The sequence below is a fragment of the Hyperolius riggenbachi genome, chromosome 3 (assembly GCF_040937935.1).
Source record: "Hyperolius riggenbachi isolate aHypRig1 chromosome 3, aHypRig1.pri, whole genome shotgun sequence".
Taxonomy (NCBI): Eukaryota; Metazoa; Chordata; class Amphibia; order Anura; family Hyperoliidae; genus Hyperolius; species Hyperolius riggenbachi.
In genome coordinates this window covers 225,449,991-225,467,412 of record NC_090648.1, presented here as the reverse complement: position 1 = coordinate 225,467,412, position 17,422 = coordinate 225,449,991, and the positions used below count along the sequence as shown (strand labels likewise).

The 17,422-nt window shown below is 45.4% G+C and overlaps 1 protein-coding gene across 1 annotated transcript in view; it reads right to left on the bottom strand.

Moving 5' to 3' along the window:
• Positions 1-17,422, bottom strand: part of SHANK3 (SH3 and multiple ankyrin repeat domains 3) — a 597,458-nt gene that overhangs the window by 534,056 nt on the left and 45,980 nt on the right. The window contains exon 3 of the mRNA XM_068275859.1: positions 17,142-17,228. The gene's annotated coding sequence lies outside the window, so the exon portion shown is untranslated. The remainder of the gene's footprint in view (positions 1-17,141; positions 17,229-17,422) is intronic.

Sequence of the window (17,422 nt, the reverse complement as noted above, 5' to 3'; positions counted from 1 at the left end):
CCTCAGTATAAAGATCTGCTTCCTGCAGGACTCCTCGGGTTTTCATAGCTTCAGTTTAAGCCTGTCTTGCTGTCGCTTCAGCCCCCGATCGTGTTTCTTGTTCTAAAGATACTTTGCTGGTTTTGCATCATATATTGGTTCATTGCCCATATATATGCATACCAGCACGTTTATTATTTTCCTTGTATTCGTGTTACGTTGATACATCAGTGACGCTGATATATACGTACACGAACCGTTTATATCCTGTGTTCAGTTAGTCAGTTCTAGCACGTTGATCACCCGTGCTGAGCTAGTTATCCTGTTCCTGTTTGTGGATTGCGTTCATCTCTGCGAGGAGATAACGAATCCTTCTGAATCCTGTCCTGTTACCGTTTGTGGATTGCGTTCATCTCTGCGAAGAGATAGCGAATCCTTCTGAGTCCTGTTCCCTGTATTACTCCAGTCCTAGTCAGCGTTCCTGCTTATGTCATATATCGGTTCATTGCCGATATATACATATGTTAGTCAGACGTTACAAATAGTTTCATTGATAGCTGTAATTGTAATACGCTAGGAAAACATACTTATTGTATATTTGTCTGTGTTACGTTCATCTATCTTGATCCTGCTATTTCCTGACTATCCTGTCCTGTCTTTGTGAGGCACGCCATCGCTGCAACGCATTGGCTGCCTCATTCCAGTCTGTCTTGTTGTGGACGCTTGCTGTCACTAAGTAGCGGCTAGCTAGCAAGCGTTCATTCTGTCTACCTGTCCTGATCTCCTCAGTTCTGGTTTATGCGCTCAGCGCTACTTTGCGCTGAGACGTTATAGCGAAAGCATTGTTTGTGGCTGTCGGATCTGCACCGGCTCTGTGCGCCACAATCTCCTTTTGGAGTCAGTCCTCCCCTCCACTATACTGGGGATAGCCTGTTTCCTTGTGCTAGTGTGTGTACCTCCTCCACGTCAGCTCATGCGTTGCATGCTGACTGTGGAGAATACACCACCAAGCCTTACAGCAACAACCTGTCCATGACTCTTTGAAATGTGGCAGGAGCAGTCTGCAATCCAAACGGCATTCTCTTGTACTGAAAATGTCCCTCAGGTGTGGAAAATGCTGTTTTCTCTCTGTCTTCCTTGGCCAAGGTTATTTTCCAATACCCTTTGGTCAGGTCTAATGTGGTGATGTAGCAGGCAGGGCCTAATCTTTCTATCAGCTCATCCACACGTGGTATGCGATATCCATCAAATTTGGAAATTTCATTCAATTTCTGGAAGTCATTACAGAATCGCAAAGTTCCGTTTGACTTGGGAACCAGCACAATCGGACTTGACCATTCACTTTGCTACTCCTCAATGATGTCCAATTCCCTACACGTTTCATCACAATGACTCATCAGGGGCTTGATGAGCCCCTGATGAGTCATTGTGATGAATCGCGTAGGGCGGAGCTTGGAGACACGCAGGACGCAATCCAGGAAGGAGAGTGAGGTGGTGTCTGGCGATTGAGGCATGCAGCGGGATCCGACCGCAGCGGATGCTGACATTAATCAGATGTGCCTGTACACTTTGTCTATCTGGTACGCATATTTTAATTTGATTATATCGATTAAATTTTGTAATAGTGGTACACTATGGAAGTGTCTCAGCTTGCTTTTTAAGGTTATTTTTAAGGGACCCTTGCCTAGATCATAGGAGGGCTGAGGTGCTAAGTGACAAGTGTGGACACGGTGAATGTAACCCACTTGGGGGAGTTGCCCCCACTTAGTGTTTCCGGTAAAGGCACAACCTTGTTTTGCCTTGCAGTGGTCAGTGGGGTGTTCCTTGTATATAAATGGTATTGCACTATATGAGTCTATTCCTGTAGGGTGATCCGTGATCCATATCTATCTAGGATTTTGAGGATTTTCTGGATGTGAGCGCTGCTTGATTGAACTACATCAGGTTTCTTACCACTCCGACGGCGTAATTGTTCCACAGTCTGTTGCAATCGACACAGGCACCACAGGATATGTCTTTGCATCTCCATGGATGCAAACGACCTTGAGTGGTTTAAGTACAATGTCAATTTCTCCAATCAGTTCAGTGTGCACCATGGTTACCATACTGCCTGAGTCCAGCAAGGCTTTTGGCAGGTACCTGGTTCACACTAACGGTGCATACAAAACTTTCCTGACACTCGGCCAGGCACACTTCCTGGGCAAAGAAAGAAACCCTCTGTAGCACATCACACTGCATGGGTTCCTCCTGTAGCGGACACTGAGCTCTGGTGTGTCCCCAGGCCGAACATCGCCAACACTGTATAGCCCCTCCCTTCCGAGGTGCAGCGTTAGCAGGTGGCAACCTCTGAGGAGTTGTTGGTGATACTTGGCGAACACTCTAATTGATATATAGAGGTTTGAGTTTGTGAACAACGGGCAGGCGCAGTTTGCGATTGTCATACAGGTGATACTTCACTGTTGATGCTTGTTCTGGGGTTCCATGAAGTACCCTTTCCAGTGTAAGGGAACTTTGCAACATGAGATGAAGTTGGACTGGCCTGGCGCTTTGGAGAGAGCAGATCCTTCACTGCGGTGTATCTCTCCACCATCTCCACCAGCTGCTCCGCTGTTTTGGGGTCTGCATGACCCATCGCTGTAGTTCCACTGGCAAGGGATGCAAGAACTGGTCTAGCACAAATCGCTCCACCATCTGGGAACCGGTGAGTACTTCTGGTTGCAGCCACTTTGTTGCCAGTTGGATGAGATCATGCATTTGCGACCTCGCCGGACGATCCATCAGGTACCTCCAGCTGTACACCCGCTGTGCCCGGACCGCTGTGGTCACACCTAGCCAGGCCAGGATCTCTGCCTTTAGCCGATCATAGTTGAGGGCGTCTGCAGGGGTGAGGTCGTAATAGACCTTCTGGGGTTCTCCCGTCAGGAACGATGCAAGAAGACCAGCCCATTTGTCTTTCAGCCACCCTTCCCACTCTGCTGTCCTTTCAAACATTTTCAGAAAGGCTTCCACATCATCTGTGGGTGTCAGTTTCTGCAGAAAGTGACTGGCTCTCACCATCGCTTGGTTGCTAGGGGCAACTCCTGCTGCCTCTCTCCCTTGGGCTAGCTGTTGCACTGCCTCAACCAGCATTTTTGACTGTGCTTCTGTGGCCTCTCGCAGGGCTTCTGTGGCTTGCTGCTGAGTCACCATGCTCGCCTGCTGAGTCACCATGCTCTGCTGCAGCTGCATAGTTGCTAAGACCAACTGCTTCACCAACTCCTCCATCATGCAAACAAGAAGACTGTCCCTTTAAATGTTACTTTTTAAACTGAACTTTTCCTGCAGTGCTGTGCTGCCCGCATCCGAGCACCAGTTGTGCAGTTTAGGGGATCGCAGCCAGCACGCATTACACAGTTGTATAAAACACAAAGGGCTTGATTCACAAAGCGGTGTTAACAGTTAGCACGCTGGTGAAAAGCCCCTTATCACGCCTAAACTCAGTTTAGGCGTGATAAGTTTAGGCGTGGTAAGATTAGGTGTGATAAGTTTAGGCGTGATAACTATAGCACCAACTGGGTTAGCACCGCAGTGCACAGCTGATCAAAAGTTTTGCGCTAGCAAAGTCTGGTGCACTTCGGATAGAGTTTAATGGCGCTGCTTTGTGTGCGGGACTTTGCGCGCGATCTAAACTTATGACGTCTAAACTTATCATGCCTAAACTGGCTTTTCACCAGCGTGGTGCAATGGTTATCATGTCTAAAGTCTCTAACTGTGTTAGCACCGCTTTGTGAATCGAGCCCAAAGTCAGTTTATTTGGCAGCAGTAATACAGACAGCTTTTCTCCAGCATATAGAAAATAAATGGCAAGCTTACTTCAGCTTTGTAGTCCATATTGCAATATAACAGTCCAGCTTATTCAAATACAGATCATTTAAGCCAAAGCCATACAAACAGCAGTCCCAAACTATGGTTGGCTCTCTCAGTAATGTCTCCCAAACAGACTTGTCAGGAGCTCAGCAGCACACATGCTCCTCTACATCAACTCCACCCTGACTGCATGTGAGCTGCTTCCTGATATGCAAATAGGTTAGAGCTTCTCTTCATCTCTACAGAAAACCAGGTGTGCACCTGGGTGGAATGGGAAGGCCCGCCCTTCCTTTCCTCCCATTCCGGGATTCCGGCCCTGGAAAAAACAACAAAGTCAGCAACTGGCTTGCTGCCAAACAATACCTGGACTCCCTTCCAGGTACACATCTCATTTCGAAAGGGACCATAGTCCAAATAATGGGGAAATGTACCTCCCGTCCAGCACCCAGCCCCGATGACCCCTACAGTGTGTACAGCAGCAGGAAGTTTGGTGTCCTGAGGAGCAACAGCATCGCAGGTCCCTGGACAGCAGATATCACAAGGTCCAAATCATGTAATTTGCAGGTAGCCTCCAATGTGTCCCTCTGCCCCCCCTCCACACACACACACTTTTTTCCTCTGTCCCCCTGTGCCTCCTTCTGTCCCCCTGTGCCTTCTTCTTTACCCCTTTGTACCTTCTGTCTCCTTGTGCATTCCTCAGTCCCCCTTCCCACCTCTGCCCCCATGTGTACTTCTGTCCCCTTTTGTGCCTACTTCTGTCCCCTTTTGTGCCTCCTTCTGTCCCCCTTTGTATCTCCTTCTATCCCACATTGGGCCTCCTTCTGTCCCCCTTTGTGCCTCATTCTGTCCCCCTGTGTGCCTCCTTCAGTTGCCCTGTGCCTCCGTCTGCCCCCTTTTGTGACTCCTTCTGACCCCCTATCCCTCCCTATGTCCCCTTGTGCATCCTCCTGTTTCCTTGTGCCTCCCTCTGCCCTCCTGTGAATCCTTCTGTCCCACTGTGCCTAGGCTCCTTCTGTCACCCTTTGTGCCTCCCTCTGTCCTCCTGTGCCTCCTTATGTCCCCTTGTACCACTATGTGTCGATGTCCCCTTCCTGCACTCCCCTAGCCCAGTATGTAGGTCCAGAATATAGAGCAGCAGAAGCTGTGCTCTCACCTCCCCACCAGATTCCAGTGCTGTGCCTGTGTGACCATCCTGTCTGTCTCCTGCCCCCTCTAGTGCTGGCACCTCACTCGCCTTATGACGCATGTCCAAGTTGAACTGCATTGCTGAATCTCCTAGTGGCAGGAAGGCAGGGCTAGAAGCACTTCCACAATATTAATCCATAGAATGTTGACACGCAAAAAGATGGCTTGGAGAAACAAAATGGCATAGGCAGCCACTAGGGATAATCAGTGAGATAATAACTTTGAGTTGATGCAAATGTCATGTAAAAATGTATGCAGCTTCAATATCATCAGCTGCTGCATTCTATTGTTCCATTTCCAAGATTCATACATTTGCATATAGGTAACAAAATTTGCATCAATGTGAAATTATTACCTACCATCCCTAGACAACCAACAACTGAGAAACTATGACCACACTGGCCTCTGCAGTTCCTAAGAAGTTATTATATCACAGATAGCTCAGTACTGGCACAAACGAATAAGTTAGAGAGACCTATACTGTAGCAACGTGTGAAGGAAAATGCAATGTAGGTTGTGATTAATCACTGCCTTTTCTTCACAGATCACCTACAGTAATGAAAAACCTGCTGTTAGAGAATGTCGCCAGCCCACATTTTTTATTGCTTCTTGTCTGGATGTATCATAGTGTCCCATAAATAGCTGGCTGATCCAGTCTTTAAATCCATAAAATAATGAAATGTTTGAAAAACTGTAATGTGCAGGAGTATTCATGTAGCTGATTCATAGTCATATAAACTTTACAAAAAATACAAATTAGTTGCATTTTAAACTGGTCAAAGTCAGTGTTCTCCCCGGGCTCTTTTAGCCGGGTGCTCCACCCAGCTAGTTTTGGAGAGCACCCGGCTGTCATCAGCTCACCTCCTCCTATGCTGTAAGCAGAGTTGCACAGAGAAGCACTAGCCCTGCATTCTCTCATTGCGCCCCACCCGGCTACTTTTTCATGCAACTCGACAGGAAAAAAGATTCTGGGGAGAACACTGAAAGTACTGGAAAAATGCAGAGGATTACTGATGCTTCTAACCCTAGCAGACTCTGATTGGTTGGCTGCATAATCAGGGACAGGAATGAGCAGATAAGAGTACAAGTCAGTTGAGCCTGCTATGAAACTAAACCGACATGTTATTGGATGCGGGCTGTAGCAGAGAGCGTTAACTTGCCTATGTTGCCACCTTTCACTGATGCGCTGCACGTTGCATTCCATATTTCCCACACTCCTGCATTCAAAGTCGAAACTGTGAAGGAAGAAGCATCAGGACGTTGCAGAGCAGCATGCAGTGCATAGGTGTGAGGCAGCGATATAGGTAAGTTAACCTTCCTATCCATGGTTCTTTCTTGCTCACACACCCAAACAGCTTCGCTTTTTGAGAAATTGTTTTTTGGTCTTTACTAATCTGAAAAAAACCCTGGTGGGTCAAAAGACAGCTGGAGCAAACCAGGTGCAGAACAGGTACAAAAGTAGAGCAGCTGGAGCAAACCTGGTGCAGAACGGGTTCAAAAGTAGATCAGATGCTAAGATGCAGTGCATGAGTCGGTGTCTCAGCTGTGCTTGCAGCAGGGCAAAATAATATCTACTGCCAGCGCAGAATTGGAAGTAGACAGTGATTAGATGTACAAATGTACCCTCACCTAAAATATTATTAGGAACACCATACTAATACGGTGTTAGACCCCCTTTCACCTTCAGAACTGCCTTAATTCTACATTGCATTGATTCAACAAGGTGCCGAAAACATTCTTTAGAGATGTTGGCCCATATTGATAACATAGCATCTTGCAGTTGATGGAGATTAGTGGGATGCACATCCAGGGCACGAAGCTCCTGTTCCATCACATCCGAAAGATGCTCTACTGGGTTGAGATCTGGTGACTGTGGGACCATTTTAGTACAGTGAACTCATTTGCATGTTCAATAAACCAATTTGAAATGATTCGAGCTTTGTGACATGGTGAATTATACTGCTGGAAGTAGCCATCAGAGGATGGGTACATGGTGGTCATGAAGGGATGGACATGGTCAGAAACAATGCTCAGGAAGCCCGTGGCATTTAAATGATGCCCAATTGACACTAAGGGGCTTAAAGTGTGGCAAGAAATCATCCCCCACGACATTACACCACCACCAACAGCCTGCACAGTGGTAACAAGGCACAACAGATCCATGTGCTCATTCTATTTTTGCCAAATTCTGACTCTATCAATACACATCAGACCAGGCAACATTTTTCCAGTCTTCAACAGTCCAATTTTGGTGAGCTTGTGCAAAATGTAGCCTCTTTTTCCTATTTATAGTGGAGATAAGTGGTACCCGGTGGGGTCTTCTGCTGTTGTAGCCCATGCGCCTCAAGGTTGTGCATGTTGTGGCTTCACAAGTGCTTTGCTGCATAGCTCAATTGTAATGAGTGGTTATTTCAGTCAACGTTGCTCTTCTGTCAGCTTGAATCTGTCGGCCCATTCTCCTCTGACCTCTAGCATCAACAAGGCATTTTCGCCCACAGGACTGCCGCATACTGGTTGTTTTTCCCTTTTTACACCATTCTTTGTAAACCCTAGAAATGGTTGTGCGTGAAAATCCCAGTAACTGAGCAGATTGTGAAATACTCAGACAGGCCCATCTGGCCCCAACAACCATGCCATGCTCAAAATTGCTTAAATCACCTTTCTTTACCATTCTGACATTCAGTTTGGAGTTCAGGAGATTGTCTTGTCCAGGACCACATCCCTAAATGCATTGAAGCAACTGCCATGTGATTGGTTGATTAGATAATTGCATTAATGAGAAATTGAACAGGTGTTCCTAATAATCCTTTAGGCGAGTGTATATTATAGCAGTGCAGCAATAAACAAATAAATAAGTGACAAACAACCCCATGTGATGCCCACCTTAAAACACAGCAAACATGTGATGATCAAAAACTCACAGCTACATACTGTATGTAAAGAGCAAATATTATGTGCATATATACAAAGTGCATAGTGAAAGGGAATATACTTAGTCCAGGACAGGTGTATAGTACTGTGCAGGCAGCAGCTGCAAAGACGGATGGAGAGTTCCCCTGACGGATCCCCACTAGTTCCACAGGCATCACCCTGCTTCAAGGAGAAAGGAGCAACCGGTTGCTGCACTCCTGCCTGTATAGTACTATCTACCTGTCCTGGGCTAAGTATATTCCCTATCACTATGCATAAGCTGCTCCCTGGACATCTTGCAACATTCAGTTATGCACAGACACTTTGTTATTGAGTTGTTTGCATTGGTTTATAAGTTCACCCATTTTCATCATGCATTTTCTCACCATGTATGTTTCATATAAATGCAATTTATAGCACGGGCACTTTCATTGATCTACTACTTTCATTGATCTACTGATCCATTTCAATCTACTAAACTCAGGTTCACCCATCTAGGAGCTCATTTATGAGTTCCTAGTGGCAGCTATTATTGCCCTAGCAATTGCAAGGCTTATTCATGACAGATTAACCATGCGTTTATCTTACCGATAAGTACTGAGATTTATATGGGGATGTTTTAACTGTTTTTAAATATTGGAACTATCATGGGGTTATTGTTATTGGATTGATCATGCTGTAATAAATATCATGTTATCATATTTTCAAATTTATCAAATCAAGTGGTGCTGTTTTCTGGGTTTCTTTCTGCTACAATTCTGTATTTATGCAGAGTCCTTGCACACTCAATTAAATGAAATTTGGGCAGACATCCCACACCTCTTGTATAGAGTACTTAAAGTGAACCTTAAGTCAGAAAAAAAAAAGAGTTTTACTCACCTGGGGCTTAGCGCTATTGCGGGCCGCAACGTGTACAAAAATACGCGTTGCCGCATATCTATGTGTTCATAATGCGACAACGTATATTTTTGTATGCGTTGCGGCCCGCAATAGCGTTAATTACAGTCGGGAATGCGGAACAAGCTACGCGTGGCCAGTTCTGACGGGCATGTCGACAAAAACGAAACTAGCTGGCAGCGGGGGACCAGAGGATTAGTGAGTGGCTGCGAGGGCTCAGGACTGCTGCAGGGGGCTGGTAGAAGCCCCAGGTGAGTAAAACTCATTTATTTTTTTCTGGCTTAAGTGTCCCTTTAAAGAGAACCAGAGAGGAGAAAAGTAAAGCTATTATACATACCTGGGGCTTCCTCCAGTCCCACACGTACGGATCACTCCCACCCCGCCGTCCTCCGCTGCCTGGATCCGCCGGTACCGGGTCCCGTCATTACCGCCAGTCGGCCGGCGGATGCGGCCAATTCTCCGCATCACAGGGGCTCCCTCAATACACGTATGCTTGCGGCTGCCTACTGCGCAGCCGCATGCGTACGGGTATGGAGGGAGCCCCTGTGATGCGGAGAATTGGCCGCGTCCGCCGGAAGTGATGGGCCTGGTACCGGCGGATCCAGGAAGCGGAGGACGGCGGCGTGGGAGCGATTCAGGCTTATGGGGCTGGAAGAAGCCCCAGGTATGTATAAAATCTTTTCCTTTTTTCACCCTCCATTCCTCTCTGGTTCCCTTTAAAGGACTTCCGAGGCCAAAATCTGCCCCCAAAACGTAAAAAAAGTTAACTACCTGCATGACTTTTCAAGGCACGGAGGACGCTGTCCGCGCCCTCCGTGCTGTTCCGCCTGGTCCCCTCTGCTTAATAGTCCCCCGAAAGGTCCGGGTCGGTATCTGCAGCCTGCATAAAGATGGCCGCCGGAGCTGGCCACGGCTGCACAGTCCGCATAGCCACTACTGCGGCTGCTCAGCTCTAGGGCCAACCCTCCGATCCACGTAACAGGCAGCGTGGATCGGAGGATTGGCCCTAGAGCTGTGCAGCCGCAGTAGAGGCTATGCGGACTGCCCAGCCGTGGCCAGCCGGACCCCACGGCCATCTTTATGCAGGCTGCAGATACCGACCCAGACCGTGGGGTCGCAGCCTTTCGGGGGGCTATTGAGCAGAGGGGACCAGGCGGAACGGCACGGAGGGCGCGGACGGCGTCCTCCGTGCCTTACAAAGTCATGCAGGTAGTTCACTTTTTTTACGTTTCGGGGGCAGATTTTGGCCTCGGAAGTCCTTCAAAGCGGAATGAAACCCAGCAATTCTTCTTTGCTCTAAAACATTATTTACAGTATATTATATACTACCAGCATTTTTTTTTTTTACACTGCATTCAAAGGGCTCAATGCTGGGAAAGCTGGACGCATCCGAACTGGAGATAATGTTATCTTGTGTTTAATTGTATCAACTGAGGAATGTAAACAAACACTTCTCTGACACTGCAGACTCTCCTGAACACAGACAGTCAGAAAGCATTTCTGCTTATATTACAAGATTGAGGCTTCTTGCACACAGGGATGTTACAGGCGCACGTTAGTGCAGCCTGTAACGCTCCCCCAACGCACAGCAATGTAACACAAGTGGGCTGTTCACACTGCCCACGTTGCGTTACATTGTAACGCAGCAAAGTGCTGCATGCTGTGCGTTCTCCACGGCTAAGCCGCGTTAGACTGTTTGCACATGCTCAGTCATGTTGGGGAGGAGGGGAGAGCGGCCAGGCACATGGCTAATTAATATTCAATGCACTCAGTGACGTGCACTTCCTGGAGCGGCTGCTCTGTGCAGCGATTGGCCGGGCGGGACCACATAGTTACATAGTTATTTTGGTTGAAAAAAAGACATACGTCCATCGAGTTCAACCAGTACAAAGTACAACTCCAGCCTGCTCCCTCACATATCCCTGTTGATCCAGAGGAAGGCGAAAAAAACCCTTACAAGGCATGGTCCAATTGGCCCCAAAAGGGAAAAATTCCTTCCCGACTCCAGATGGCAATCAGATAAAATCCCTGGATCAACATCATTAGGCCTTACCTAGTAATTGTAGCCATGGATGTCATTCAACCCAAGGAAAGCATCTAAGCCCCCTTTAAATGCAGGTATAGAGTTTGCCATAACGACTTCCTGTGGCAATGCATTCCACATCTTAATCACTCTTACTGTAAAGAACCCTTTCCTAAATAAGTGGCTAAAACGTTTTTCCTCCATGCGCAGATCATGTCCTCTAGTCCTTTGAGAAGGCCTAGGGACAAAAAGCTCATCCGCCAAGCTATTATATTGCCCTCTGATGTATTTATACATGTTAATTAGATCTCCTCTAAGGCGTCTTTTCTCTAGACTAAATAAACCCAGTTTATCTAACCTTTCTTGGTAAGTGAGACCTTCCATCCCACGTATCAATTTTGTTGCTCGTCTCTGCACCTGCTCTAAAACTGCAATATCTTTTTTGTAATGTGGTGCCCAGAACTGAATTCCATATTCCAGATGTGGCCTTACTAGAGAGTTAAACAGGGGCAATATTATGCTCGCATCTCGAGTTTTTATTTCCCCACGTGATGCCGCATGCGTCCAAGAGTACGTATCATGGCATCACGGACGCCAGAGTGAGCTGCACAACGGGGCTCACTCCGACGTCCACACCAGAGAGCACCAGGCGTTGCGTTTAGGGCACGTTATGTGCCCTATAACGTCCCCTAAACGCAACGTCCTGGTGTGTAACTAGCCTTAAAAAACCGGTTATGAATAAAATGTAAAGTCAGCTCTCAGAGCAAAAAAGTGTACTTTGGAAATGTGTAATTTCTAAATGAATAATAATACTTAAAGGGAACCAGAGAGGAACGGGGGGTGGAAAAAGAAAAAGATTTTATACATACCTGGGGCTTCTTCCAGCCCCATAAGCCTGAATCGCTCCCACGCCGCCGTCCTCAGCTTCCTGGATCCGCCGGTACCGGGCCCGTCACTTCCGGCGGACGCGGCCAATTGTCCGCATCACAGGGGCTCCCTCCATACATGTACGCATGCGGCTGCGCAGTTAGCGGCCACATGCGTATCAGTATGGGGAGAGAACCCGGTGATGCGGAGAATTGGCCGCGTCCGCCGGCCGACTTGCCGACTCGCGGCAATGACGGGACCCGGTGGCGGCGGTTCCAGGCAGAGGAGGACTGCGGCGTGGGAGCGATCCGTGCGTATGGGGCTGGAGGAAGCCCCAGGTATGTATATTGCATCCTCTCTGGTTCCCTTTATGCACAAAAGCAAATATGATACCCGTATGGCATATAAAAAGTAGGAAAACATGTTTTTATTGAATATTATGTCAGGGTTTTATAAAGCCACATACACACCTATGAAAGTCTAATATGTGTACATCCGGTAGCTTAAAGGACACCTAAAGTGAGATGGATGTGGAGGTTGCCATATTTTTTTCTCTTTAAACAACACCAGTTGCATGGCGTCATGCTACCCTTTCATGCATCAGAAGTTTCTGAATCACACACCTGAAACAAGTATGCAGCAAATGCAGTCAAACTAGTCAGAAATATCTGACCTGCATGCTTGTTGGAGTCTATGGATACAAGTATTAGAGGCAGAGGATCAGCAGGGCAGTCAGGCAAATTACATTGTTTATAAATAAATAAATATGGCAGCTTCCATATCCCTCTCACTTCTGGTGTCAGCCATACAGTCATGGAAAGGACTGAAAGCATAGTTATATAGTATCAAATCAGTCTGAAAACTGGCAAATGTAAAAAAGCAGTATATGGATGAATGCTACAGCACACAGAGCCCACTAAGCTAAACTATTAAATGTTAATATATATGCCGCTATGTGAACCGAGCACTATTTTTACAACCCAGGGCATCTCAATAGCCCATTAAAAATGTATGCCAACAATTTGTTTCAATATTAAAAAAAAACTTCCATTTTACCTTTTTATTTTTGCATTTAAAAGTTTAGCAGAGGTTTCATTTGCCAAATTCTGAGGCCTGCCCGACCGCAGACATTTCAGGCAGGTAAGAACAATTGTTTTAATGCACACATTAGCATAAATTAAACCATACCTTTCATCAACATAGGGGGTGGGTAATTAGGACAACTGCTTCAAAGAGTTTACCAACTGCTTCAAAGAGTTTACAGAAATCACAGATGCTATCTTCCCACCTTCCCTCTGCATAAATAAGGGCAGCTAGAAGGGGAGGGGGAGAACATGACAGCTCCTGTAGCTATTAGAAACCAGAAGAAATTCCAGAGAAAGGGTGCCTAGTTCCCGTTAACAAACACTTGCAATGATGAGCTACTTTACAATAACATTCTTTGTGTGCTTTAATGACAAAATAATCCCACAGCCTCATGCATAAAAGTGCCACATTTGGGGATTAGACAAGCAGCTGCAGACTGTCAGTCAAGCCCTAGCAACCAATGTTCACTGTTGCATTTCAATGAGGGGTGGGACACTCCTCCATTCAGCAGCCAGGAGAGGAGCATTGCCTCTTAACGTAGTGGCGTTTGATCATGCGATGAGCTGCCATGTACAGCAATGTACAGGGAGACGATCTATCTCCTCTCCTCTTTATACATAGGCACTTCAGTCACCTCAGCCCAAGCATCAAATATCAGCTGTAAGCGAACAAACTACTTCATTTCAAGCTCCAAATGAATTGTTCACCTTGATATGTTATATCCTCTAGGAATTCATTGAAAAAAATGGAAAAATTATTACTTCAAAGTCCTGTGAAATATATTTTTCAAGGTACAGAGCACACAAAGTGAGAGGAAAAAAGTACAAACAAAAACCATTGTGGTTTGACAATAGACTGCCAGATGGCCTAAAAGGAGTTACTAAGCTGGCATTCATTGCAGTCAAGTCAATCATACCACTGGGGAGGCTTACCACTTTCTAATCATAAATACACAGCTTTCCAACAAATAATCCTTCTCACCACTGGAAAATGAATGTGAAAAGGTGATATACATTGTGCACAGCAGATAAAAAAAGAATTTCTTTTCAGAAAACATAAATAAGCAACCTGACAAAATCCCAGAAAACACAGCACCCAAGTAATCTCACAGAAACGGCACCTATGGATTATCCTAGGCCTGCATAAACTGAAAATACACCGAAAGGCATACCATGCTATTTCAGATACATTGTAAATCTGTGTCTGTACATACACAATGCGGTCTGAGTAAGGCAGCCCCCCCCCCCCTCCCAGGAGCATAATTAGAAATGACTGGGCCCATACTACATTTTTCATGAGGATCACAGACATCTCTGGATCTTCCAGAGGAGTTCCTCTACTAAGGTAGGTATATCCAACTTTTGTTTTCCCCAGGTTTGCATTAATGAGCTTGTCACACTGTCGCCATACTAATCAGGTAACTAAGAATCATATTCACTAGCATACAGGTGTCAAACTCCAGGCCTGGAGGGCCAGATCAATTCCAGTGTTTAGAATGGACTGAGAAAGAGAGGAATGTGTTCTATCTGATGGACCACACATTTCCTGATTCAGACCATCAATTAATTTGAGCTGTGTCAAAAATGTGTGAGGACCTTGGCCCTCGAAGGACCAGTTTGACATCCCTACACTAGCAGAACTGTGCACTCTCTGTGTCATCAGCCCACTTGGCCAGAGTGCAAACAAAGCACGGCGTCTAGTTCATCAACCCCCAGTTTTCCCAGTGCAGGGGGAGCCACTCTTCCTTCTTTGTAAGCTCATTCCTTATTGCATTAAAGTGGACCTAAACTCTTGCACAGGAGACAAGGAAAACACAGAGGAATCCACCCTATGTCCACCCTCTGTTTGTTTATAGAGAACAGCCTGTCTAATTCTCCCTTCTCAGCAAGTAATCCCAAGTGTAATTTTAGCTGTGAACTCTTTCAGCTCTGTGCTGCCGGTGTGGTGAGTTATGTGCTAATATGTAAACACAGGAGGTTATAGGAGGTCTGTAAGCTGTAATAAATAAATGTTTTTCTTTGAAGTTTACAATGCTGTTGCTTAAGTTTTAGAGCAGAGAGGAAGTTTTTGGGTTAGGTCCGCTGCATTGGGCATGATTCATAAAGCTTTTTGACTTTATCTATGTTGCATTTTTACCTTTCCAGAGTGCAAAATATAATACTTGCCCCCTTTCCTCCCCCCCTCCCCCCCTCCCCTGAAAATGTACTGCAGACGCCCATGACGGTAACCCATCCAGGCAAGAGTGGAAGCTGAGCTGAGGGTAGTCCAGTCAGAGGACCAAAGTGCATCCTGTTGGAGAATTGATCGACCACCCATATTGCCATATCAGGACTGGAGGTTGGTAGATGTGTTATGAAGTTCATGGAAATATGAATCCAGGGAACTTTAGGGGCAGGAAGCAGACACAGTAGACCCGTAGGAGACTTACAAAACAGTTTGTTCCAGGCACAAGAGGATAATAAATGTACTGTAGTTTATTAGTTTATTTATACCTCTTAAAGCGGTATCGTCACCATAAAAATCAAAATTCAACAGCAACTTATCTGAGTGTATTAAGTGATAAAGATGCTAATCCTGCATTCAAAAAGTTTTCTCTGTTATGATTTGGAGTTATCATATACCTTAGGAGGACTGGCTCTTTAGTAGTCGGTGCCAAAGAATTGCATGCTGGGGGTTCTTTTTATCTATAATATATTCCTACCCTTCCCTTTATTTCCCTGCCTGCTGCTTATCTGAAACCTAATCCCCTAATCACTTGTGTTTACAAGTAAGGCTCAGGTGACTCAGCGATTGGAGGAAACAAGAAAAAAAGTAAAGGGCAGAAATTACATCACGAGTTAGCCTTTACTGTGGGCAAAAGACATGGCCCCCACCAGGAACAGAATTCTCGTCATTTACTATATAACATTCACTGAAATCAAACCGTGGACAGTACAATACATGTGTTATGTAAGTAGAGCAAGTATTTATCTACTTATATATGTGTTTTTTTTCCCTGGAATAGTATGGCTGATCCTACTGCTTTAATTTTTTGTGGAATGAAAACAAAGACATCTTCAAAGAAAAAAATATTAAACAATGGACATACCTCTGACACACCTCGTTATGAATCCATTTAAAACTGGTTAATGTAGAGTACACCTACCTTTTCATAAATTTGCATCAAAGACAAGTGTGTACACAGTACGGATCCGCTTGTCTTTGGAAGAACTCGTGGACACAAATACTTCGGAAGACTGCTTGAGGAGGGCCAAAGACATTCTACCAAGCTAGTGGAAGAATTGCACCAGGGCCCGCCACTGGAACAACGCCATGGAGCGAGGACTGGGAAGGCACTATGGGATCATACATAGATGGGTATCTCATTCATTTTTTGGGCAGCTTCAGATCTACTACACCCGAAGCCACTAATCAGCAATGGGAAATAATCATTTTTTTGTTGTTTTTCATTGGAATCTTTGACACTTAAGGAGGAACTCCAGTGAAAATAACGTAATGAAAAAAGTGCTTAATTTTTACAATAATTATTTATAAATGATTAAAGCCTCATTTCCATATACCACACTTTCATGGAAACGCAATTCTAGGGACAGCAGACAGTGCATAGGCTGCACTGTCTGCTGTTTCCATTCATGTGCTGTGATTCCCTTTTGAATTGCAGTGCATGGTTGCCTGCATTTCGGGGCGATTGCACCCGCAATCCCATTCAGTATGATGAATGGGATCGCAAGCTCTGCCCCACCGGTAGTGACGTGCAACGCAGAGCCGCACGGCTCTGCGTTGCAATGGAAATGAGGCTTTAGTCAGTGTTTGCCCATTGTAAAATCTTTACTCTCCCTGATTTACATTCTGACATTTATCACATGGTAACATTTTTACTACTGGCTTTGTGGAAGGAGATGCTCTTCTTTTTGGCAGCTGGAAACAGCTGTTATTTCCCACAATGCAACAAGGCTCCCACAGTGTGATGTCAGTACCTAGGTGCTGACATCACACTGTGGGAGGAGGGATTTCACCACAATATCAGCCATACAGAGCGCCCTAATGCTCTATTTGAGAAAAGGTAAAGATTTCTCGTGGGTAAGACGATATCAGCTACTGATTGGGATGAAGTTCAATCTCTGCTTACAGTTCCTCTTTAATTGGCAATATGAGAAGACGTTCCACAGAACTGAAACATTGCTAATAAATCTTGTCACTGTGTCCATATTAAACATGAGATTTGCAATATTAATCTGATGATTTATAAAGTCTGTTATACTAAAACAAACGTGCCAGCAGTATGCAATGATGGAATGCATTTCTAGGAGTTTTAGTTTAGAAATAAGAGAAAAAATATCTATCTGACCTAGTGTGTCATGACAGCGCTCCAGCACCAGTTTTTCATTTTTACAGCTCCAGGCGTTGCCATATTGGAATAAGGTCATGAGCAGTCCTAATAAGAGAGAAACAGAGATGGGTCATTCACACTTGTCATAGTGATTTCTGCATGTGATTTTCCACATGCACGAATTTGTGTGCAAGTTTTATGCGATTTTTGTATGCATTCGTATTTGAATTTTCATTGTGCGATTCTTTTGTGAATACCAGTGAGTTTCATTTACATGAAAATCTATCTAACTTTCAAAT